The sequence below is a fragment of the Nomascus leucogenys genome, chromosome 12 (genome assembly GCF_006542625.1).
Source record: "Nomascus leucogenys isolate Asia chromosome 12, Asia_NLE_v1, whole genome shotgun sequence".
In the NCBI taxonomy this organism is placed as follows: Eukaryota; Metazoa; Chordata; class Mammalia; order Primates; family Hylobatidae; genus Nomascus; species Nomascus leucogenys.
In genome coordinates this window covers 5,330,696-5,356,706 of record NC_044392.1, presented here as the reverse complement: position 1 = coordinate 5,356,706, position 26,011 = coordinate 5,330,696, and the positions used below count along the sequence as shown (strand labels likewise).

Below are 26,011 nucleotides of genomic sequence, written 5' to 3'. Positions count from 1 at the left end.
TTTTTGTCAAATTGGACTCACCATATTTCAGCTTCCTATGAGCAAAACCAGCCCCTATCTTCTCGACAAAAAGAAACTAAGATTTCTACAGCACATCATTAAAACATACTACTTATCCTCAAAAAAAAAAAAAAAAAAAAACCACCAAAAAAACAACAACAACAAAAAACTGTAGGCCAGGCACGGTGGCTCATGGCTATAATCCCAGCACTTTGGGAGGCTGAGGCGGGCAGATCACGAGGTCAGGAGATGGAGACCATCTTGGCTAACACGGTGAAACCCTGTCTCTACTAAAAATATAAAAATTGGCCGGGTGTGGTGTCATGCGCCTGTAGTCCAAGTTACTTGGGAAGCTGAAGCAGGAGAATCACTTGAACCTGGGAGACTGAGGCTGCAGTGAGCCGAGATCATGCCATTGCACTCCAACCTGGGCAACAGAGCCAGGCTTCATCTCAAAAAAAAAAAAAAAAAAAAAATTAGTTCCCTTGAAAAATTAATAAAGTCAATCTTTTAGAAAGGGTACCCGTGTCTCTTACTGCCTTGGTAAGCCTTGAGCAATTATCTTTTTTTTTTTTTCCTTAGAGACAGGGTCTGGCTCTGTTGCCCAGGCTGGAGTGCAGTGGTGCCATCATAGCTCACTGATACCTTGAACTCCTGGGCTCAAGGGATCCTCCCACTTTAGCCTCCCAAAGTGCTGGGATTATAAGCATGAGCCACCATGCCCAGCCTACATTTTTATGGATTATAAAGCTGCATTATAGGGTCTAGAACATTGTTTCTTAACTTTTTTGAAACTCTAACGAATATGGTAGAAGGAGAACACATTTTCCTTGAGAAAATGCACCCCTACTCAAAAACATTTTACAGAGTTCATGGGCTCCCTGGAGTCCACAGGCCACAGATTAAGAATGTAATGTTCTGCTGCAGGCTGGGCGTGGTGGCTCACGCCTGTAATCCCAGCACTTTAGAAGGCCGAGCCCGTTGGATCACCTGAGGTCAGGAGTTCAAGACCAGCCTGGTCAACATGGCAAATCCCCGTCTCTACTAAAAATATAAAAATTAGGCCAGGTGCGGCAGCTCATGCCACTTTGGGAGGCCAAAACGGGCAGACCAATTGAGGTCAGGAGTTCAAGACCAGCCTGGCCAGCATAGTGAAACCCTGTCTGTCTCTACTAAAAATACAAAAATTAGCTGGACATAGTGGCGGATGCCTATAATTCCAGCTATTTGGGGTGCTGCGGCTGGAGAATCGCTTGAACCCTGGAGGCAGAGGTGGCAGTGAGCCAAGACCATGCCATTGCACTCCAGCCTGGGTGACAAGAGAGAAACTCTGTCTCAAGGGAAAAAAAAAAAATTAGCCAGGCATGGTGGCAGGCGCCTGTAATCCCAGCTACTTGGGAGGCTAAGGCAGGTAGAACTGCTTGAACCTGGGAGACAGAGGTTGCAGTGAGCCAAGATAGTGCCACTGCATTCCAGCCTGGGCAACAGAGCAAGACTCCATCTCCAGAAAAAAAAAAAAAAGAGGCCAGGTGTGGTGGCGGGTGCCTGTAACCCCAGCTACTTGGGAGGCTGCGGCAGGAGAATCGCTTGAACCCAGGAGGCAGAGGATGCAGTGAGCCGAGATCGCACCACCACACTCCAGCCTGGGCAACAGAGTGAGACTCCGTCTCAAAAAAAAAAAAAAAAAAAAAAGAATGTCCTACCATGCAGAATATGTTTACTTGTTTTGAATCCAGGTATCACTCTGTTGCCCAGGCTGGCATGCAGTGGCATGATCATGGCTTACTGCAGCCTATAGAGACTATTAAACCTACTTACCCTCCAATCTCTGCTTCTTGCTCTTCCATCTCTATTTTCTTGCTCTGTCAGGTAACTACCATCTTCAGTCTCTTAACTAACATACCTCACAATCCATTTTCAATACTTCCGTGAAATGATTTTAAAACATAAATCACCCCTTAAACCCTTCCTTCCTCCCTCCTTCATCTGTTGTAGGCTGGGCACAGTGGCTTATGCCTGTAATCCCAGCACTTTCGGGAGGCCGAGGCAGGAGGATCACCTAAGGGCGGGAGTTCGAGACCAGCCTGACCAACATGGAGAAACCCTGTCTCTACTAAAAATACAAAATTAGCCAGGCGTGGTAACACATCCCTGTAATCCCAGCTACTTGGGAGGCTGAGGCAGGAGAATCGCTTGAACTGGGAGGCAGAGGTTGCAGTGAGCCAAGATCGCGCCATTGCACTCCAGCCTGGGCAACAAGAGCAAAACACCATCTCAAAAAAAAAAAAAAAAAAAAAAAGTTGTGAATAATTTTATATATGTATGTGTCTATACATATAGAGAAAAAGAGAGACGGCAATCCTTCCTACCATCAGAAGGCTTCAATGGCTTCCCTAATAACCTTCTCTTTCCAACTCATCTGTAATCACTCTCCAAAGTGTCAAACACAATTGGCCTCCTTTCAGTTCTGAAAGCACACTAAATTCTTCCCATCTTCCAGTCTGGGCACTTACTGTTTCCTCTACCTGGATACCCTCTCCTTGACATCCTACAAATTGGTCCCTCACTCTCCCCAAAAAGAACTTCACCGACCACCCTTAGGTCTCCCCCTTTTCAGTGTCTATTAGAGCCCTGAACTGGACACCTCTATGTTACTTTTCTCAATTTGTAGTTTATTTGCTTACCTTTCGTGTTCCCCACCCCCAACAATCCTGTTAAGTTTCCAAAAGACAAGACCTCATCTGTCATCACACCCCAATATATTCATAGGCCCACAACAGGAGCTGATAAATGATAGGCTCTCAAGTACTATTTGTTGAATAAATTACCCAATGAACCAGAATCAAATAGTTCACAGATCTTAGATGTTTATAGAATATGTGTGAAAAAAATCCACCAAAACCCTGTATTTGAGAGAACAGCATTAACCAGACTTCCTCCCATTCAGGATGTCACTATGCCCTACAGAAACAGGGTAGCGCCCTAAAATGCTTAGTGGTTAGGACTATCCATTCTAAAAATAATAAATCGTGGCCGGGCGCGGTGGCTCATGCCTATAATCCCAGCACTTTGGGAGGCCGAGGCAGGTGATCCCCTGAAGTCAGGAGTTCAAGACTGGCCTGGCCAACACGGTGAAACCCTGTCTCCACTAAAAATACAAAAATGAGCCAGGCGTGGTGACACACACCTGTAATCCCAGCTACTCAGGAGGCAGAAGCGGGAGAATCGCTTGAACCCAGGAGGTGGAGGTTGCAGTGAGCCGAGATTGTGCCGCTGCACTCCAGCCTGGGCGACAGAGCGAGACTTTGTCTCAAAAAATAATAACAATAATAGTAAATCGTATGTCTGTGTGCCCTCCCAGTCATCATCATTTCCCATCTCTGTGCTAATCTCAGAAATACTCCAGGCTTCCTCCCTCCAATTCCTCGGAACAAAATAGATTACTCTTTTTGTAATCCATATTTTGCAAGCTAAACCAAATTCAAAAGTACCTATATACTTGGTATTACATAAATACACTAAGGTGGTACTACTACTACCATCACCACTGCTAAAATTGAACTGTACCTAGTCTACAAAACTACAAACATCAATCTCCAAAACTGGAGATCTTTCTCTGGTGCTAAAACGTTTAAAAAACAAAGAGATGGAATTACACTGGATATAGAGGTTTTTAATCAAATCACTTCTTACAGAAACCTCAACACAACTCTCTTACAAAATGCAATTAAGCCCAAATGGCTGCAGTAAAACTTATCATTAACGTATGAACACTGGTTCACAAAATACATCTCCCGGCAAAGAACAAACTGGGCCCGATTTGCTCCACAAGTTGTTCATGGCAGCAGCCGGTTTTGGCTACTTAACAAGCTTCTAAATCATAATACACACGTCAGACTGTCTAGAATAACAGGACAGACTACAACAGTACTTCCACAAACGAAAAAAGTCAGGGTCATCTGAAACAGAAGAAAAATAATGGTGTGATACACGCCTTACCTCTCTCGGGGCACGCTCTAAAAAAAAATCCTATAAATTATGATATTACGTTTTAACAGTGGCTAAGTGATTTTTATCTCATTTAGTCTCCACAATAACCCTGTAAACGGGTCACTGTTACTCACTGCTGCTTTAGTGATAAGAAAACTGAGGCACCTGGAGATGAAGACTCTTGACCTAAGATCCAAAGATACCAGGGCCAAGATCTGAACCCAAGCCGATTGGTTCAGGATACTTCCGTTATGCTCCCAATAGAAGCTTCACTGCCTCTCTCCTGCCAGCTCCTTCTATACTCTGAGGCTTTCCCTTCAATCCAATTAACAAATTCCCCATAAACACTGTACTGCCACTGATGGCTTCCAACTTCTGTGCACCATTGCTGCTCCCCGGCTTCTGCTGCCATGCTCCACCCCTAAGATTTGTAAAGTCAAAGACAACAGTTGATAAAAGTTGCTTAGGTGCTAAGAGAAGCAAAATAATTCACCTCATATAAGCAGAACTCACGCCGATTGCCACTGGAATGCAAGCCAGCCTCAGCTCCAGCCCAAGAAAAAAGTGAGAACTCTTAATATTCCCCATAGGAGACAAATTTGGACTATCCCTTTTTTGGCCACCAGGCTGGAAAAAACGGAAGCGGTACTAACACTTACTGAGTGGCAGCCACATGCGCCCTAGGAGAAGACCGAATCAGGCCAATGGGGACTGGGTGGGGGAAGGGCACTCAGGAGTTCCGGGAAAAGAAATCCAAATAATGGGGTTCATACGACCAAAAGGGGAGGAATAGGGAGTGGCCGCCCCCAGGTCGACTGCAAGATAAAGCGGCGTAGAAGCTGCTCTGGGGAGAAGGCGACGCGGAGCCTCAGGAGCTAGGCCGGGGCCAGGGGAAGCCCTAAAGGGCGGGTAAGGGGAGGAGCCGGAGCGAGCGGAGCCCGCTCAGAAGAGGCCAGGGTGTAAGCGGGGGGGAGCGACTCCACGCCAGGCCTTCCCCGAGCCCCTGACCCAGCAGCTGGGGAAAAAAGATAAAGAGACGAAACCACTAGAGCCGCTTAAGCTGCCCTAACTTCCATCACTCACTCACCTGGGCCTACCACTGCGATCGCAACTGCAGCTCGCAACGGCACAACCAGCACGAACCTCGCCCCCGCCCCACAACGCGCCCAGCGTCTCCGCTCTCCGACGACGGCGACGACGTAGACCCGCTGCCTCCTGGGAAATGTAGTCCTACCCCCTCCTCTCCTGGGTGACTTGGCTGCCATCAGAACTACGTTTCCCAAAAGACAAGGCGAGCGTTGGGCCCGCCGCTTTGCGTCACGCGCTCGGTTGTCGGCGGTCACGTGGGTTGCTCGGAGCCGTCCCCTCCCCCCGCCTGGGTGGCCTGGAGATGGAGGAGGGCGGTGGACGGAAGGGGCGGGGGCGTTGCTGACGCCGCTGCCCCCACCATTTTGGAACCAGCCTGGAGGGAGAGTCTGAGCCCCACCCACTCCGGGCCGGCTTGCCTTGTTGAAAAGCTTCCGAGTTGGGAGTCGAGTCTCCCGGTTTTTGGCCTTTGCTGTGCTCCCTTCCGCTTTGTGACCTTGAGCAAATTCATCCCTCCTGTCTAAACCTGTTTCCTCCCCTATGAAATGAGACTTGTAATTTCTACCCCACAGCGTTGTTGCGAGGCTCCGACAAAGTAAGGCACAGGAAAGCCTCAAGCACCCTGAAAGCGCAACACAAATGGAGGGGTGGTTTGGTTTCGTTTTTTAATTTTAATTGTGTGACCTCATTCGGAGACCCAGAAGCCGCCTCTCCCCAGCCCGCCTTCTATAACTATGATTTTCTCACTATCGTCCTGGAAAGTTTGTTAAAATGGGTGCTACTTGGGTATTGAACCAGAAGTTTACCGGAGAGTGTATCCCTGCAGTCTACATTTTAAACCGACCTCTCGGGTGATTCTTACCCACCTACAAGTTTGAGAATCCCTGCGTTTATCAGTTTTGCACAGGCTGGTTTCCTCCGGAATTTCTGCTCTAGTGCCTCTGAACATTTAAGACCCATCTCGTATGTCACCTGTGATGCTTTCAAAGTTGACTAGCTCCTTCCTATGCCTGTGTTCCCACAGTAAGTTTGCATCTACTTTATAAGTACCGGGGCCTTCCCCGACCAGACTGTGAGCTCTTTGAGAGCTGAGATCAGTTTTGATGGATTTCTGCACCTCCAGAGAAAAGTAGACAAAGTACACATCAATTAATAAGGAAATCGAATGCTCTTCCTAAGAGAAAAGCTGCAAGGCTCAACTCAAGTAGCAGACCACGCCACATCAGCCCTTGCCCTCAGTGGCTTCGGCAGCATTCCTTCCACACGGCTTACTCTTTCTTCCTTCTTTGAGCACTTCCTGTGGTCCATGTACTGCGTAGTGCTTCTTAAAACGTTCTAATTTAATTGATTTCTTTTTAATTTTTTTTTTTTTTTTTTTTGAGATTCTCCCTATGTCGCCTAGGCTGGAGCGCAGTGGTGAGATCTCGGCTCACTGCAACATCTGCTTCCCAGGTTCAAGCAATTCTCCTGCCTAAGCCTCCTGAGTAGCTGATTTTACCGGCTAATTTTTGTACTTTTTGTGGAGACGGGGTTTCGCCATGTTGGCCAAGCTGGTATCAGACTCCTCACCTCAAGTGATCCACCTGCCTCGGCCTCCCAAAGTGCTAGGATTACAGGCGTGAGCCACGGGGATGAGCCAATGTAATTTTAAATTTAAATATTTCTGGGTGTCTACTGTATACCATGCCCAGTATAAAATACTGGGAACACGGTAGTAAACTAGATGGATACCAAAATACATAATTTTGGCTCCCCTTTTAAGAAATACAGGCATAGGCCGGGCGCGGTGGCTCACGCCGGTAATCCCAACACTTTGGGAGGACCGAGGCAGGCAGCTCACCTGAGGTCAGGAGTTTGTGATCAGCCCAGCCAACATGGCAAAAACCTGTCTCTACTAAAAATACCACAAATTAGCCGGGCGTGGTGGCGGGCGCCTGTAAACCCAGCTACTCAGGAGGCTGAGACAGGAGAATCGCTTGAACCCAGGAGGTGGAGGTTGCAGTGAGCCGAGATCACGCCACTGCACTCCAGCCTGGGCAACAGAGCAAGACTCCATCTCAAAAAAACAAAAAAGAAAAGAGGCCGGGCGTGGTGGCTCACGCCTGTAATCCCAGCACTTTGGGAGGGCGAGGTGGGTGAATCACCTGAGGTGAGGAGTTCGAGACCAGCCTGGCCAACATGATGAAACCCTGGTCTCTACTAAAAATACAAAAAATTAGCCGGGCATGCTGACGGGCGCCTGTAATCCCAGCTGTTTAGGAGGCTGAGGGAGGAGAATCGCTTGAACCCAGGAGGCGGAGGTTGCAGTGAGCCGAGATCACACCACTGCACTCCAGCCTGAGCAACAAGAGCAAAATTCCGTCTCAAAAAATAAATAAGTTCGAGACCAGCCTGACCAACATGGTGAAACTCCGTCACTACTAAAAATACAAAAGAATTAGTTGGACGTGGTGGCACATGCCTGTAATCCCGGCTACTCGGGATGTTGAGGCACGAAAATCGCTTGAACCCAAGAGGCGGAGGTTGTAGGGAGCTGCGATCGTGCCATTGTTCTCCAGCCTGGGCAACAAGAGCAAAACTCTGTCTCAAAAAAAATGCTAACTGTCATCTGAGCCTTCAGCAAGTGGTCATCTTTTTGCTGGTGGAGGGTCTTGCTTTTATGCCGATGGCTGTTGACTGACCAAGGTGGCAGTTGCTGAAGGTTGGGTGGATGTGGCAGTTTCTGATAATAAGACAGCAATGAAGTTTGCCCCATCCATTTACTCTTCCTTTCTTTTTTTTTTCCTTTTCATCCACTTAGAAAATCAGAAGTTGACTCTTTCTTTCATGAAAGATTTCTCTGTAGCATGCAGTGCTTTTTGATAGCATTTTAACAGCAGAACTTCTTTCAAAACTGGACTCACTCGTCTCACATACTGCTGGTGTTTTATCAACCAACTTTATATAATATTCTAAATCCTGTGTTGTCACTTCAACAATGTTCACAGCTTTTTTTTTGTTTTTTTGAGATAGGGTCTCATTCTGTCACCCGGATTGCAGTGCAGTGGCCCACAATATGGGCACACTGCAACCGCCATCTCCCAGGCTCAAGTGATCCTCTCGCCTCAGCCTCCCAAGTAGCTGGGACTACAAGTACAGACCACCATGCTGAGCTAAAATTTTAAAAATTATTTTGTAGAGACGAGGTCTCACTATATATTTTTTTTTTCTTTTCTTTTTTTTTTTTTTTTGAGACAGTCTCGCTCTGTTGCCTGGGCTGAAGTGCAGTAGTGCGATCTCTGCTCACTGCAATCTCCGCGCCCCCAGGTTCAAGCGATTCTCCTGTCTCAGTCTCCCGAGTAGCTGAGATTACAGGCGCCCACCACCACACCCGGCTAATTTTTTGTGTTTTTAGTGGAGACAGAGTTTCGCCATGTTAGTCAGGCTAGTCCCAAACTCCTTACCTCAGGTGATCCACCCACCTCAGCCTCCCAAAGTGCTGGGATTATGGGCGTGAGCCACTGCGCCCAGCCGAGGTCTCACTATATTGCCCATTCTGGTCTCAAACTCCTGGGCTCAAGTGATATTCCTGCACTGGGTTTCTAAAGTGCTGGGTTCATTTATTCATTCTTGTCATTCATTTACAGGTATGAGCCACTGCACCCAGCCTACACATCATTTTCCACAAGAGTTGATTATATCGTAAACCATTTTTTGACCAGGCTGGTCTCGAACTCCTGGCCTCAAGTAATCAGTCCACCTCGGCCTCCCAAAGTGCCGGGATTATGGGTGTGAGCCACCACACCTGGCCACAAAATGTATTTCTTAAATAAGACTAAAAGTCAAAATTACTCTTTCATCCATGGGCTATAGAACAGACATCATGTTAGCAGACATAAAAATAACATTAGGGCTGGGCACAGTGGCTCACACCTGTAATCCCAACATTTTGGGAGGCCGAGGTGGGCAGATCACTTGAGGTCAGGACTTTGAGACCAGCCTGGCCAACACAGTGAAACCCCATGTCTACAAAAATACAAAAAATAGCTGGGCGTGGTGGTGTGCACCTGTAATCCCAGCTGCTTAGGAGGCTGAGGCAGGAGAATCGCTTCAACCAGGGAGGCAGAGGCTGCAGTGAGCTGAGATCACACCACTGCACTCCAGCCTGGGCAAGAGAGCAAAACCCCATCTCAAAATAAATAAATAAATAATATTAATAAAAATACAGAAATTAACCAGGCGTGGTGGCAGGCACCTGTAATCCCAGCTACTCAGGAGGCTGAGGCAGGAGAATCGCTTGAACCTGGGAGGCAGATGTTGCAGTGGGCAGAGATCACGTGAACTACTGCACTCCAGCCTGGGTGACAGTGCCAGAATCTGACTAAAAAAAAAAATTAAGAGACCATGCTGTTAAAAAATGTGCTGTCAGCCGGGCACGGTGGCTCGCACCTGTAATTCCAGCACTGTGGGAGGCCGAGGCGGGCAGATCACCTGAGGTCAGGAGTTTGAGACCAGCCTGGGCAACATGGCGAAATCTCGTCTCTACTAAAAATACAAAAAATTAGCCAGGTGTGGTGGCAGGCACCTGTAATCCCAGCTATTCAGGAGGCTGAGGCAGGAGAATCACTTGAACCCAGGAGGTGGAGGTTGCAGTGAGCCAAGGTCACGCCATTGCACTCCAGCCTGGGTGACAGGGTGGGACTCCATCCCAAAAAAGAAAAAAGTTCTGTCATCCAGGCTTTGTTGTTCCATTTGTAGAGCATAGGCAGATTAGATCTAGCATAATGTTTAAGGGCCCTAGGATTTTCAGAATGGTAAATGAGCATTGGCTTCAACTTAAAATCACCAGCTGCATTAGCCTGTAAAAAGAGAATCAGTCTGTCTTTTGAAGCCTTGAAGCCAGGCATTGACTTCTGCTCTCTAGCTATGAAACTCCTAGATGCCATCTGCTTCCAATGGAAGGCTATTTCATCTACATTGACAATCTGTCAGAGGCCGGGCACGGTGGCTCGCGCCCGTAATCCCAGCACTTTGGGAGGCCAAGGCAGGCAGATCACCAAAGGTCAGGAGTTCGAGACCAACCTCGCCAATGTGGTGAAACCCTATCTCTACTTAAAAAAATAAAAAAAAAAGTTGGCGGGCCATGGTGGCGGGCGACTGTAATCCCATCCTCTCAGGAAGCTGAGACAGGAGAATTGCTTGAACCTAGGAGGCAGAGGTTACAGTGAGCTGAGATTGCTCCATTGCACTCCAGCCTAGGCAACAGAGTGAGATCCCATCTAAAAAAAAAAAAAAAAAAAAGAAAGAAAAAGAAAATGTGTTCTTTAGTTTAGCCACCTTCATCAATTATTTTAGCTAGATCTCCTGCAAAATTTGCTTCAGTTTCTACATCAGCACTTGCTGTTTCACCTAGTACTTTTATGTAATGGAGATGGCATCTTTCCTTAAACCTCACGAACCAACCTCTGGTAGCTTGAAACTTTTTTTCTGCCACTTCCTTAATTCTTTCAATCTTCATACATAGAATTGACAAGAGTTGGAGCCTTGCTCTAGATTAGGCTTTTGTTTAGGGGAATGCTATGACTGATCTGATCTTCTTTCTTTCTTTTTTTTTTTTTTTTTTTTGAGACAGAGTCTCGCTCTGTCGCCCAGGCTGGAGTGCAGTGGCGTGATCTCGGCTCACTGCAAACTCCGCCTTCCGGGTTCACGCCATTCTCCTGCCTCAGCCTCCAGAGTAGCTGGGACTACAGGCGCCCACCACCACACCCGGCTAATTTTTTGTATTTTTAGTAGAGACGGGGTTTCACCATGTTAGCCAGGGTGGTCTCGATCTCCTGACCTCGTGATCCGCCCGCCTCGGCCTCCCAAAGTGCTGGGATTACAGGCATGAGCCACTGCGCCCGGCCTGATATTCTTTCTAGGTCACTAAAACTTTCTCCATACCAGCAATAAGGCTGTTTTGCCTTCTTATAATTCATTTATGCCCTGGAGTTGCACTTTTTTTTTTTTTTTTTTTTTTATTGAGCCTTGCTCTGTTGCCCAGGCTAGAGTGCAGTGGCGTGATCTCAGCTTACTGCCACCTCCGCCTCCTGAGTTCAAGCAATTCTTCTGCTTCAGCCTCCCAAGTAGCTGGGATTAACAGGTGCCTGCCACTGCACTTGGCTAGTTTTAGTATTTTTGGTAGAGACAGGGTTTCACCATCTTGGCCAGGCTGCTCTTGAACTCCTGACCTTGTGATCCACCTGCCCCTGCCTCCCAAAATGCTGGGATTACAGGCGTGAGCCACCACGCCCGGCCTGGAGTTGCACTTTTAATTTCCCTTTTTTTTGAGACAGAGTCTGGCTCTGTCGCCCAGGCTGGAGTGCAGTGGCACAATCTCTGCTCACTGCAAGCTCCGCCTCCCGGGTTCATGCCATTCTCCTGCCTCAGCCTCCCAAGTAGTTGGGACAACAGGCGCCTGCCACCATGCCTGGCTAATTTTTGTTTATTTTTTTTTAGTAGAGACAGGGTTTCACCATGTTAGCCAGGATGGTCTCGATCTCCTGACCTTGTGATCCACCCACCTCGGCCTCCCAAAGTGCTGGGATTACAGGCGTGAGCCACCGCGCCTGGCTTTTTTTTTTTTTTTGAGACAGAGTCTGGCTGTGTTGCCCAGGCTGGAGTGCAGTGACGCGATCTCTGCTCACTGCAGGCCCTGCCTCCTGATTTCAAGCGATTCTCCTGCCTCAGCCTCCTGAGTAGCTGTGACTATAGGCGCCTGCCACCACGCCTGGCTAATTTTTGTATATTTTTTTAGTAGAGACAGGGTTTCACCATGTTGGCCAGGCTGGTCTCGAACTCCTGACCTCAAGTGATCCACCCACTTCGGCCTCCCAAAGTGCTGGGATTACAGGAGTGAGCCAGTAATGTGCCTGTCCTAATTTCCTTCAAGAACTTTTTCTTTGCATTCGCACCTTGGCTAACTGACACAATAGGCCTAGCTTTCTGCCTGTCTAGGCTTTTGACATCCCTTCCTCATTAAGCTTAATCATTTCTAGCTTTTGATTTAAAGTGAGAGACATGAACACTTAGAGGCCATTGTAGGGTTTTGTAGGGTTATTAATTGGCCTAATGTCAATATTGTTGTGTCTCAGGGAACAGGGAGCAGGGAGACTGGAGGAGAAGGAGAGAAACAGGGAATGGCCAGTTGGTGGAGCAGTCAGTACACACACAACACTTACTAAGTTCACCGTTTATATGGGTGCAGTATGTGGCACTGCCAAACAATTACAATAGTAACATAACTGATGTTAATTGATAGGAATATCACTGATCACCAGAACAGATATAATAATAATGAAAAAGTTTGAAATATTGCGAGAATTACCAAAATGTGACAGGGACACAAAGTGAGTACATGCCTTTGGAAAAATGATGCCAATAGACTTGCTTGACACAGGGTTGCCACAAACTCACAGTTTATGTAAAAAAAAAAAAAATGCCGTATCTACAAAGCACAATAAAACAAGATCTATCTTGGATCTTTTCTAACCTCTCTACCAACCTCTGCCCCTTCCCTGGCCCAGAAACTTACCCCAAGGTTCCGGTCTCTGCCCTCTCCTGTCCTCATTCAGCCTCTCTCCCTGAGTGACCTCTCCTCTTGAGTGATCTGGCATACTCAGGTAGCTTTACTTCTCTTTTAAGCATCTTATTCCCTTATCTACATCTTAGAGTCAACTCACTTAGTTCCAGATATATAGGAGCCACCATACCCTGATTTCCCACTGGTCTCTCAAATTTACCCTGCCAGAAACCGAACTCTTCTTCCCTCCAATACAGCATTACCTAGTTAAGTGTGTAGTTAATTGTTTGTATGTCCGCATTCTCCGTGAAGCTTTGAGTTCCTCTCAAAGCAGAGAAAACTGTATCACTTCATTCATTTGGTGGGCACATACCATGGGTCAAGCCCTGTACTGTGATGCTCAGGAAAAAAAGAGTAAACAAAACAGATGTGGTCCCTTCCCTCACAGAGCTTACCTCCAACTGGGGAGATAGCGGATCACGAGGTCAGGAGATCGAGACCATCCTGGCTAACATGGTGAAACCCCGTCTCTACTAAAAATACAAAAAATTAGCCGGGCGTAGTGGCGAGCTCCTGTAGTCCCAGCTACTGGGGAGGCTGAGGCAGGAGAATGGCGTGAACCCGGGAGGCGGAGCTTGCAGTGAGCCGAGATTGCGCCACTGCACTCCAGCCTGGGCGACAGAGCCAGACTCCATCTTAAAAAAAAAAAAAAAAAAAAAAAAAGAAGTCTATCACATGCATAATTAATTACTAATGGATGAGTGCAATGCAGGAAGAATATATGGTATATGCTATGATAACACAGAATAGAGGTCAGCAAACTACAACCTATGGGCCAATTTTGGCCCATCTCCCGCTTTCATATGGCCAGAAACTAGGATTATTTTTACATTTTTATTTACTTATTTATTTTTGAGACAGAGTCTGGCTCTGTCCCCCAGACTGGAGTGCAGTGGCATGATCACAGCTCACTGCAGCCTTGACCTCCTGGGCTCAAGTGTTCCTCCCACCTCAGCCCCAGCAAAGTAGCTGGGACCACAGGCATGCACCACCATGCTCAGCTATTTTTATTTTTTTGGCCAGGCTGGTCTTGAACTCCTGACTTTGTAATCCACCTGCCTCGGCCTCCCAAAGTACTAGGATTACAGGTGTGAGCCATCACACCCGGCATTTTTTTTTTTTTTTTGAGACATAGACTCGCTCTTTCACCCAGGTTGGAGTGCAGTGGCGCGATCTCCACTCACTGCAACCTTCGGGTACCAGTTCTAGCGATTCTCCTGCCTCTGCCTCCTGAGTAACTGGGATTGCACGCCACCACACCCAGCTAATTTTTTGTATTTTTAGTACAGAAGGGGTTTCACCATGTTGGCCAGGCTGGTCTTGACCTCAGGTGATCCACCCACCTCAGCCTTTCAAAACGTTGGGATTATGGGCATGAGCCACGGCGCCCGGCCGTTTTTTTCTTTTTAATTTTTTGTAGAGACACGGTCTCACTCTATTGCCAAGGCTGGTCTCAAACTCCTGGGCTAAAGCAATCCTCCTGCTTAGGCCTTCCAAAGTGCTAGGATTTCAGGTGTGAGCCACTGTGCCCAGCCTATTTTTACATTTTTTAATGGTTGGGAAAAAAAAAAGAAAATTTTATCGGCCGGGTGCAGTGGCTTATGCCTGTAATCCCAGCACTTTGGGAGGCTGAGGCAGGAGGATCACCTGAGGTTGGGAGTTTGAGACCAGTCTGACCAACGTGGAGAAACCCTGTCTCTACTACAAATACAAAATTAGCCGGGCGTGGTGGCACACACCTGTAATCCCAGCTACTCGGGAGGCTGAGACAGGAGAATCGCTTGAACCCGGGAGGCGGAGGTTGCGTTGAGCCAAGATCGCGCCATTGCACTCCAGCCTGGGCAACAAGAGCAAAACTCCGTCTCAAAAAAAAAAAGAAAATTTTCTTTTTGTGACGTGCAAAAAGTATACGAAATTCAAAGTTCAGCATCCATAAATGCATCATGTTATTGCCTATGGCTGCTCTGACTGCAGAGTAGAGTGGTTGCAACAGAGACTCTGTGTCTGCAAAGCCTACAACATGTACGATTCACCCCTTATAGAAAAGGCTTGCTGACTTGGTGTAGAATCAGGAAGTCCTGTTCGAGGCTAGAAGTTTAGGAGATGCTTCCCTAAGGGAATGACCCATGAATGATATAGTTAGCCAGGCCAAGAATTGGGGAAGAGCATTCCAGACAGAAGGAACAACACAGGGAAAAGCACTGTGGCCTGAAGGAACGTGGCACATCCTAAATGTTGTCAGGCCTGCCGTTGACTCTGGAGTATAAGAGGAGGAGAAGCACAATAAGGTCGGTAAGGTCCTAAGGAGCCGGATCCCACTGGGTCTGACAGTCCAGGTTGAGGAGATTGTATTTTATTCTGAGACCAATGGGAAACCATTGAAAGACTGTTTGTTTGTTTGTTTTGAGACAGAGTCTCACTCTGTCGCCCAGGCTGGAGTGCAGTGGCCAGATCTCGGCTCACTGCAAGCACTGCCTCCCGGGTTCATGCCAGTCTCCTGCCTCAGCCTCCCAAGTAGCTGGGATTACAGGCGCCCGCCACCACGCCCGGCTAATTTTTGTGTATTTTTAGTAGAGACAAGGTTTCATCATGTTGGCCAGGATGGTCCCCATCTCCTGACTTCGTGATCCACCCACCTCGGCTTCCCAAAGTGCTGGGATTACAGGCGTGAGCCACCGCACCCAGGCCATTGAAAGGTTTATAAGCAGGGGAGGGACGTGATTCTCATTTCCTTTTTTATTTTTATTTTACTTTTTTTTTTTTTTTTGAGATGGAGTTTTGCTCTTGTTGCCCAGGCTGGAGTGCAGTGGCGTGATCTCGGCTCATTGCAATCTCCACCTCCCGGGTTCAAGTGATTCTCCTGCCTCAACCCCCCGAGTAGCTGGGGTTACAGGCATGTGCCACCACACCTGGCTAATTTTTTTGTATTTTCAGTAGAGACGGAGTTTCACCATGTTGGTCAGTCTGGTCTTGAACTCTTGACCTCAGGTGATCCACCCACCTTGGCCTCCCAAAGTGCTGGGATTACAGGCGTGAGCCACTGAGCCTGGCCCACATTTCCTTTTTTAAAGGATTACTATGGTACAATGTGAGAACGGATTAGGGCAAACCAGAGTGAAAGTGGGGAGAGCAGTGAGGAAGTTATATCACAGTATTCCAGATGAGACGGGACAATGGCATGGTCTAGGGTATTCTCGGTGGGGATGAAGAAAAGTGGGAAGATTCAAAAGAGAGAGGACATTTAGGAGATCATATCTACTGGTCTTGGTGATTGGCTGGCTGAGAAAGGGCAGAAGGAGTCAAGGTTGACCCCCAGCTTTCTGGCTTGAGCAGCTAGGTACTACCTCCCTAGCCCATGCTGCTTATACAGGTCTCACCACATTCATCACAATGTGTTGAAATCACCCATCTGTGCCACCTACAGAGAGCCAACTCCTGAAAGGCAACAACTAGTTTGTTCTTTGTCTTCCTAGAACCCAGCAGTTGGCTACACACGGAATTGACAGCAGTAGGTGTGTATGTATGGACTTTCCTTAGTTCTTTCCTGTTTCTCTTTCTTTCTTTCCTTCCTTCCTTCTTTCTCTTTCTCTTTCTTTCTTTCTTTTCCTTCCTTCCTTCCTTCCTTCCTTCCTTCCTTCCTTCCTTCTCTCTCTCTCTCTTTCTTTTCTTTCACAGAGTTTGGCTCTTGTTGCCCAGGCTGGAGTGCAATGGTGCAATCTCCGCTCACTGCAACTTCTGCATTCTGGGTTCAAGCGATTCTCCTGCCTCAGCCTCCTGAGTAGCTGGGATTATAGGCACCCGCCACCACGCCTGGCTAATTTTTTGTATTTTCAGTAGAGACAGGGTTTCACTATGTTGGCCAGGCTGGTCTCAAACTCCTGACCTCAGGCAATCCAGCCACCTCGGCCTCCCAAAGTGCTGGGATTACAGACGTGAGCCACCGCGTCCGGCCAGCAGTTCTGTCTTTCTGATCGCCCAGCTTCAAAATCTCAGAGGAATCTTGGCTTCCTCCTTCTATCTTATCCACCATATTGCATCAGTCACAACATCCACTGTATTCTGCCCCCAGAACATCTACTGAATCTTCTACCATCCTGTTTTAGGCCTTTACCTGTCTCAAAGAACAGAACATGTCTTAGAACAGTGCCCGGGCCGAAGTAAGGAATCTGAGGTGTTGGCTCCGATGAGATCTCCCAGGCCTCCTTGTTTGCTGCCTCTCTCCATCCAAGCAGAGAGGCCTCCTACAAAAGCTAGTCAGAGAGTTGTTCCTGAAGTACAACTCTGATCCTATCAACCCCTGTCTCCAGTGCCCTCAGCATCAAACCCTAAACCCTCAGTGTAGTCTACAAGGCCCTGCATGGTATAATCTCTGATGATCTCACCAGCTTCACCATCACCTTCCAAGGCCCTCCATTGCCATCAGATTGAAGGACAAGCTCTAAACCTCTAGTATCTGGCCTCCATGTCGTACCAGCCTTGGCTTCTTCATACACAATGTTCCAGTCATGTGTTCTCGTCTTGACCATACTCTGGACTTCCTGCTTCCTCATGCCCGCTCATGCCCTTCCTCCCCAGCAGCCCCACCTATCAAAGGCCTATCTCATCAGTTCACAATCTGCTTCTTTTAGGAGTAACCCAACACCGATTGCATTTGTCAGATTCTGCCTTGCATTGTTGTAATTTCTGCACATGGCATCCCTCTGCTGACCTAGGAGCAGAGTGGCATCTGTTGCTCTGCCTGTTCAGCACCTTCCAGTCCTCTTCCTCTGGTAGCAGCACTCTGATAATCCGTTGTAAAGTTATCCCTGCTGGGTGTGGTGGCTCACGCTTGTAATCCCAGCACTTTGGGAGGCCAAGGTTGGCGGATCACTTGAGGCCAGGAATTCGAGACCAGTGTGGCCAACATGGTGAGCCCCATCTCTGCTAAAAACACAAAAATTAGCCGAGCATGGTGGCATGCACCTGTAATCCCAGCTACTCGGGAGGCTGAGGCAGGAGAATCACTCGAACTCAGGAGGCGGAGGTTGCATTGAGCCGAGATCGCGCCACTGCACTTCAGCCTGGGCGACAGAGCGAGACTCAGTCTCAAAAAAAAGAAAAAAGAAAGAAAAGAAAAAGAAAAAGAAAAGCTATCCCTTCCCCACTCTCACTTCAAGGTGAGCAGGTGATTGGCTGATCAGTACATTTCATTTCCTTGGCCCCCAGTGATTGGCAGATGGCTTAAACTGGGATAGCAGATGGAATGAGCATCAGCCTGAGACCTTGGCTGCACCACTGAGGAAAGGGCCCTCTCTTTCTCCTGGCATTGCTAAACTGGAAAAGCACCAACTTGGACTTGTTAATGGTCATCTCTGCCACCATTTAGAGGGAGCCATCCTGAGAATGAAGCCAACACAGCTGGAGAGCAGAGCATGAGCTGAGAAAGACATAATCCCGGCTATACCAGTTAAGCTCTTGGATTCAGCCATGCCTGACATTAGCAGCACCTATGGACTTTTCCATGCCATGAGCCAATAAATGAGTTGGTTTGGGTTGGGTTTCTTCTACACGGAAGTCATGACTAAGAGAGCAGCTGTTAGAGCTATCTCGTGTGTACAAGAGGCTCTCAGGACAGAAAGGAAGCTGGAAAGGAAAATCAGTAGAGACTGGAACCAGCAGCATTGTCTGACCCTCTACGCTTGAAGGGCCACCTATGGAAGAGAGGAGCAGTTACCTTTGCTATTGCTCAGACTGACCAAGGGGGCGTCCCCTCCATCTCTGCTTTCCAAAAGCAAACCAAACACTCTAGTCAGGGGAACAGCGGCTTGTTTGCTATTGATCATTGGCAAGAGGTGGCCCCTCATTGCTGAGCTTGAACAGAAAATGGTTACTCCCTCACCAGTCAGTGAGTATCCACCCCCAGGAATACCCTAGTCTAGTGGTTACCAAGCTTGTTTGGATATTGGAGTAATCTCAGGATGTCTGCATTTTTGTTGTTTGTTTTGAGACAGGGTCTGGCTCTGTTGCCTCAGCCTTAATGAAGTGGTACGAACATGGCTCACTGCAGCCGCCACTTCCTGGGCCCAAGTGATCCTCCCACCTTAGCCTCCCAAGTAGCTGGGACTATAGGCATGCACCACAAAGCTCTGCTAATTTTTTGATTTTTTTTTTCTTTTTGAGACATAGTCTCACTCTGTCTCCCAGGCTGGAGTACAGTGGTGTGATCACAACTGACTGCAGCCTCGACCTCTTAGGTTCAAGCAATCTTCCCACCTCAGCCTCCCTGGTAGCTGGGAACACAGGCACATGCCACCAGGCACAGTTAATGTTTTGTTTTTTGTTTTTTGTTTTTTTTTGATAGAGACAGAGTCTCTCTATGCTTCCCAGGCTGGTCTCGAACTCCTGGGCTCAATCCTGGGCTCAAGTGATCCTCCTGCTTTGGCCTCCCAACGTGTTGGGATTACAGGAGCATACCACTATGCTCGGCTTTTTAATTTTTTTTTTTTTTTTTTTGTAGAGACAGGGTCTCACTTTGTTGCCCAGGCTGGTTTCGAACTCCTGGGCTCAAGCAATTCTCCCTCCTCGACCCCCCAGAGTGCCAGGATTACATCATGAACCACCACACCTGGCCCATCTCAAGATGTTTTTAAAATTCCAACACTGAGACCACATCTCAAATTAAGCAAATCACAGCCTCTGGATGGATCACAGGCATCACTATTATTTTGAAGTTCATTCAGGTGATTCCAATGCACAGATAAATTTGGGAACCACTGCCAAAGGCTCCCATCTTTTTGTTTCCAAAGCTGACACTTTAAAATTATATATATGATGTGTACATATATATATATTTTTTGAGACAGAGTCTCACTCTGTCACCCAGGCTGGAGTGCAGTGGAGCAATCTCGGCTCACTGCAACCTCCACCTCCTTGGTTCAAGCAATTTCCCTGCCTCAGCTCCTGAGTAGCTGGGATTACAGGCGCACGACATCACGTCCAGTTAATTATTTTGTGTTTTTAGTAGAGACAGGGTTTCACCATGTTGGCCACACAGGTCTCGAACTTCTGACCTCAGGCAATCTGCCCGCCTCGGCCTCCCAAAGTGCTAGGATTACAGATGTGAGCCGCCGTGCCCAGCCTGTAATTTTAAAATAATTTTTTTCTTTTCTTTTTTTTTTTTTTTTTTGAGATGGAGTCTTGCTCTGTCGCCCAAGCTGAAGTGCAGTGGCACGATCTCGGCTCACTGCAAGCTCCACCTTCCAGGTTCAAGTGATTCTCCTGCCTCAGCCTCCCGAGCAGCTGGGACTACAGGTGCCTGCCACCACGCCCGGCTAATTTTTTGTGTTTTTAGTACAGACGGGATTTCACTGTGTTAGCCGGGATGGTCTCAATCTTCTGACCTCGTGATCCGCCCGCCTCGGCCTCCCAAAGTGCTGGGATTACAGGCGTGAGCCACCGCGCCCGGCTAAGAAGTTTTTAAACACTCTCAATTCACTGAGGACCAGACAAAAAGCAGTGTATGGACCACACTGAGTAGCACTGTTCTAGAAGATACTTGCAGCCCCTCCCACTTCCCTCTCCACCTCCACCTATGGAAAAGCAGGATGTGGCACCCACTAACTGTTGCCACTCTTTTTCCACACTTGACTCCAAGCAAGTTCCTCTTGCAGTTGGGATGTCCCCTTTGGGGTGGCAGTGAATGTAACGTCACTGACTCCTATCAGAATTAAATTGGATAGTGGTGGGCCCCTGCAAAGCCAGTTATGCCCAGGAAAGTCAAAGGTCAGTCCTCAGAGGATCCATCCAGGCCCTGCTGAGGACTAGGATTTAGATTTTAGAAGCCGCTTCCCCAGCCCCTCTTGCATCAGAAGCAAGAGCCTGGACCTCACTGACCTATCTCCTCCAAGCTACTTGCTGGCACATTTTATTTACTCCTAAGACCTGCTTCGTTGAAACAGGCACTTTATTATCTGGTCTAATTCAGTGTTTCCTAACCAGGGACAATTCTATCCCCCAGAGGATATTTGGCAATGTCTGGAGACATTTGTGGTTGTCACAACCCCGAGCATGGGGGAGTACTGCTGACATCTACTGGGTATTGAGGCCAGGGATGCTGCTAGACATCCTACAATGCGCAAGACAAATCCCTCACAACAAAGAATAATCCTGCTCAAAATAGCAGTAGTGCCAAGCTTGAGAAACTCTTTTTCTTGCTTAGAGAGGAAAAGTTCAGTAACACTAAGCTTTAAAATAGGATTATGTTGGGCCAGATGCAGTGGCTCACTCCAGTAATCCCAGTGCTTTGGCAGGTCAAGGTGGGAGGATCACTTGAGACCAGGAGTTTGAGACCAGCCTGGGCAATATAGCAAGATCCCGTGTCTACAAAAAATTTTAAAATAAGCCAGGCGTGGTATCAGTGTGCCTGTAGTTCCAGCTACTTGAGAGGCTGACGTGGGAGGATCACTTGAGCCCAGGAGTTCAAGGCTGCAGTGAGCCATGATTCCATCACTGCACTCCAGCCTGGCCAACAGAGCAAGACTGTCTCTGAAAAAAAAAAAAAAAAGGCTGGGCCTGGTGGCTCACATCTGTAATCCCAGCATTTTGGGAGGCCAAGGTGGGCAGATCATTTGCAGTCAAGAGTTCGAGACCAGCCTGGCCAACATGGCAAAACCCCGTCTCTACAAAAAGTACAAAAATTAGCTGGGCATGGTGGTGCATGCCTGTAGTCCCAGCTACTCAGGAGGCGGAGGCGGGAGAATTGCTTGAAACCGGGAGGTGGAGGTTTCAGTGAGGCGAGATCGTGCCACTGCATACCAGCCTGGGGTAACAGAGCGAGACTCCATCTCAAAAAAGAAAAAAATTATTATTTTGGTTACATGGACATGCCAAAAAGAAAACTACAAAATAAAAAGAGAATATTACTATGATTTATTCAGTAATCACTCACATAATTCTGTTGTTTTGCAGTTCATCAATAAATTCGTGCTTTCCTTCCCCCACCTTCTTTACACCGGGGGGCAGAGGGGTGATGGAGATTGCGGTGGGGGAGGCTGCAAAAGGTAGATTGGGGTGAGATGGAGATGAGAGGTGAGGTCAAACAGCCAGAAGAGCACACAGATTTTGATGCCAGATCTGACTTCACATTCCCACCCTTGACTACTGCTTTAGCTGTGTGCCTTCAGGCAAGTGACTTATCCTCTCTGAGGCTTAGTTTTCTCATCCATATGACAACTCCTACCTTACAGGGAAGGTCCAGGTACTCAGCCATTAACAGGACTTCATCCTGAGGCAGTGGGAACTATGAGAGGACGCTCAGTGAGCGTCGGGGAGGCTGTCAGCTTTGTGTGCTCACATGGACAGCCTGGAGGGGAGCCGACTTACCCTCACAGTGCCTGTGTTTAGTCTCCCTCCAGGTAGGCTAAGAAGTCTTTCTTGGCCGACTGCGGTGGCTCATGCCTATAATCCCAGCACTTTGGTAGGCTGAGGTGGGTGGCTCACCTGAGGTCAGGAGTTCAAGACTAGCCTGGCCAACATGGCGAAACCCAGTCTCTATTAAAATTACAAAAATTAGCTGGGCATGGTAGTGGGTGCCGGTAGTCCCAGCTACGCAGGAGGCTGAGGCAGGATAATCGCTTGAACCTGGGAGGCTGAGGTTGCAGTGAGCCAAGATCGTGCCACGGCACTCCAAGCTGGGCGACAGAGTGAGACTGTCTCAAAAAAAAAAAAAAAAGTCTTCAGTCTTTCTTGAAGTCTAGCCAGAATCTCTCCTTTCCTAGCCTGAACTCTTCTTTTTGTTTAGTTCAGAGCCTCAGGTGGTTGTTCCTACCACCCTGGTCTGTCAATGCAGCAGAGAAACGTCTTGAGGTTGTAATTTGCATTTTGGTCTCCTTGCTGTGGGTGTTTACTCCTTCCTGCCTGGGGGTGGGGACTGCGGTTGTTACAGGCTTTGGGATTGCCAGGCCAAAAGCAGAGGTTGCCAGGCACCAAAGGACATCCCCAGCCATGGCTCTTGTTTACCAAGGCCCAGCTCCAGGAGCCGGTTACTATGCTGGGTCACTCCACAGCACAGGGCTCCCAGCTTGGGAGGGGCAGAAGCGGGACCCCTCGGGAAGCCTTGACGAGTTTTCCCAAGCCAGAGAAAGCGAACAGGGGTCTGGGTGTCTTTGCTGCTGCTGTTGTCTTTTCTTGAATAATAGCAGCTTTGCACCACTCCCATTCAGATCTCCCAGGACCTCTGCTAGGCGCAAAGTTGCTGTTTGTGGGGAGGGGACGGATGTGGGAGCACGAAGTGGTCTTGGGAGTCACAGCAACAGGCCTCTATGGCTAAGCCGAGCCGATCCAAGAGGATAGAATTGACTGAAGACCAGCGAGTCTTCCTCTAAATATTCAAGGCTGGATAACTCCCCAGGAATTATACTCAGGGCTTCAAAGGGGTGAGGGCAATATAAAAAATTTAATTATGGCTGGGTGCAGTGGCTCATGCCTGTAATCCCAGCACTTTGGGAGGCTGAGGCGTGCAGATCACTTGAGGCCAGGAGTTCGAGACCAGCCTGGCCAACATGGTGAAACCCTATCTCTACTAAAAATACAAAAAAAAAATCAGCTGGGCGTGGTGGCGGACACCTGTAATCCCAGCTACTCAGGAAGTTGAGGCAGGAAAATCACTTGAACTTGGGAGGCAGGGATTGCAGTGAGCCCAAATCGCACTGTTACCAGTTGAAGGTGTCCAGATTTTTGGTGTCTTGAACAAAGAATTGGACAAAACACACAAACAAAGCAAGGAAAGGATGAAGCAACAAAAACAGAGATTTATTGAAAATGAAAGGACACTCCACAGTGTGGGGGCGGGCTGACGGAGGGGCTCAAGAGCCCTATTACAGAATTTCTGGGGTTTAAATACTCTCTAGAGGTTTCCATTGGTTACTTGGTGTACGCCTATGTAAATGGAGAGGATATTTCCTGTCATAGCTGAAGTGTTTCCATTTGATTTAGCTCTAGGAAGTCAGTGTGAATCAGCCTTAGGTTTCCTGCCTCTAGACCCTTTTCTCCTGCCTCAGCACCACTGCACTCCAGCCTGGGAAACAGAACAAGACTCCATCTAAAAAAAGAAAAAATTTAATTATAAACTTAAAATTTAATATAGCGTATTCAAGGCCACTAACACTCAAAGTGCATCATGTCCTAATTACTTTCCTACATTTTACTTTTTTTTTGAGACGGAGTCTTGCTCTGTTGCCAGGCTGGAGTACAGTGGTGCCATCTCAGCTCACTGCAACCTGTGCCTCCTGGGTTCAAGCAATTCTCCTGCCTCAGCCTCCCGAGTAGCTGGGACTACAAGTGCGCGCCACCACACCCAGCTAATTTTTGTATTTTCAGTAGAGACAGGGTTTCACCATGTTGCCCAAGATGGTGTCGATCTCTTGACCTCATGATCCACCCGCCTCAGCCTCCCAAAGTGCTGGGATTACAGGCGTGAGCCACCAAGCCTGGCCTTTAATTTTTTTTTTTTTTTTTTTTGAGACAGAGTCTTACTCTGTGGCCCAGGATGGAGTGCAGTGGCGCAATCTGGGCTTACTGCAACCTCCGTCTCCCAGGTTCAAGCAATTCTTCTGCCTCAGCCTCGTGAGTAGCTGGGATTACAGGCGTGTGCCACCACACCCAGCTAATTTTTATATTTTTAGTAGAGACAGAGTTTTGCCATGTTAGCCAGCTGGTCTTGAACTCCTGACCTCAGATGATCTACCCACCTCAGGCTCCCAGTGCTGGGATTACAGGCATGAGCCACCGCACCTGGCCTAATTTTTGTATTTTTAGCAGAGGCAGGGTTTCACCGTGTTAGCCAGGCTGGTCTCAAACTCCTGACCTCAAGTGATCCGCCCACCTTAGCCTCCCAAAGTGCTGGGATTATAGGCATGAGCCACCACACCTGGCCCAGTTTACTATTATCAATGCTTTTAAAGTTGTTGGCATCTGCCGGGTGAATACCCTGTGTGACAGTGTGCCATTGCTCACTCCTCCCTGCTCCACCTGCACTGACATCATGTTGGCAGCTTGAAATTGGCCATGGTGGGAGTGTTTACATCATGGAAATTGGCAAATGTGACAAATCAAGTCCCTCCCTAATGCACCCCAAGCCATTTGTAAACATTCACCAGCACACCACTGGGTAGAGATTCCCAAAACATGACTGTGATTGAATTTCTCACCAGCCAGCCTGGCAGGGGGTTTTGGAGCAGATCATCTGGTTTAGAGAATTAAATAAATGGGACATTTCTTTTTTTTTTTTTTTTTTTTGAGACAGAGTCTTGTTCTGTCGCCCAGGCTGGAGTGCAGTGGTGCGATCTCAGCTCACTGCAAGCACCGCCTCTCGGGTTCACGCCATTCTCCTGCCTCAGCCTCACGAGTAGCTGGGACTACAGGCGCCCGCCACCATGCCCGGCTAATTTGTTTGTATTTTCACGAGTAGCTGGGACTACAGGCGCCCGCCACCATGCCCGGCTAATTTGTTTGTATTTTTAGTAGAGACGGGGTTTCATCATGTTAGTCAGGATGGTCTCAATCTCCTGACCTCATGATCCGCCCGCTTCAGCCTCCCAAAGTGCTGGGATTATAGGTGTGAGCCGACGTGCCCAGATAAATGGGACATTTCTTACATCTAAGCATCATGGAATAAAATGCGTACTTGTTACTTGTATCTTGTCCAGACATACTTGGGGGCCCATCTCTTCCTCCTCCCTTAGAGACGAGAGTGCACATCCACTCATGAAACACCCCTAGCACATCCCAAAACACACCTGGGATGCCTTTTGGGTGGAATAAGAACAGAAGCTCCATGAGGGCAGGGACTTCGTTACTACTGCACCTAGACTCCTCATCAGTCTCAGTGGCTCTCCTAGTTTCCCCGGCTTCTGACTTAGGGCAATTTAAGCCATGCTAGAGCCAGGGGGCCCTGTGCACGTGGGCCGAAGGGAGAACCAGCCAGACACCCTGGGGTAGCCTCTTCTCAAGAACATGAACCTACTTGGGGAACGGTTCTCAGTCAGGAGCAATACCTTCCCAGGAAACATCCAGCAATGTTTGGAGGCAGTTTGGATTGTCACAAGAGCGGAGGAGTTGGGGGAGTGCCAATGGCATCTGGTGGGTAAGGGCCAAGGAGGCTGCTAAGCATCCTACAGGGCACAGAACACCCCCCACCCATCCACCCCCACCATCCAAGATTATCCTGCCCCAAATGTCAATAGTGCTGAGGTTGAGAAAACCTGGGATAGGGACACAGCGGGGAGGAACTCAGACAGGACGGGGTCAGAGAAGAGACAGGAAAAGGTCAGCCTGCCCTGTAGCTACTGATCCCTCCCT

At 48.2% G+C, this 26,011-nt stretch overlaps 1 protein-coding gene across 2 annotated transcripts in view; it reads right to left on the bottom strand.

The window, feature by feature from the left end:
* THRAP3 (thyroid hormone receptor associated protein 3) overlaps nucleotides 1–22,139 on the bottom strand; it is a 90,978-nt gene extending 68,839 nt beyond the window's left edge. Inside the window, exons 1-2 of one of the 2 annotated variants that reach the window (XM_030823434.1) lie at nucleotides 22,037–22,139; nucleotides 21,603–21,705 (exon numbers count right to left, since the gene is read on the bottom strand). The gene's annotated coding sequence lies outside the window, so the exon portion shown is untranslated. Of the gene's footprint in view, nucleotides 1–5,077; nucleotides 5,170–21,602; nucleotides 21,706–22,036 lie in introns of those variants that run through there. The other variant, XM_030823433.1, reaches the window with a different exon arrangement.
* Nucleotides 22,140–26,011: the final 3,872 nt, after the last annotated feature.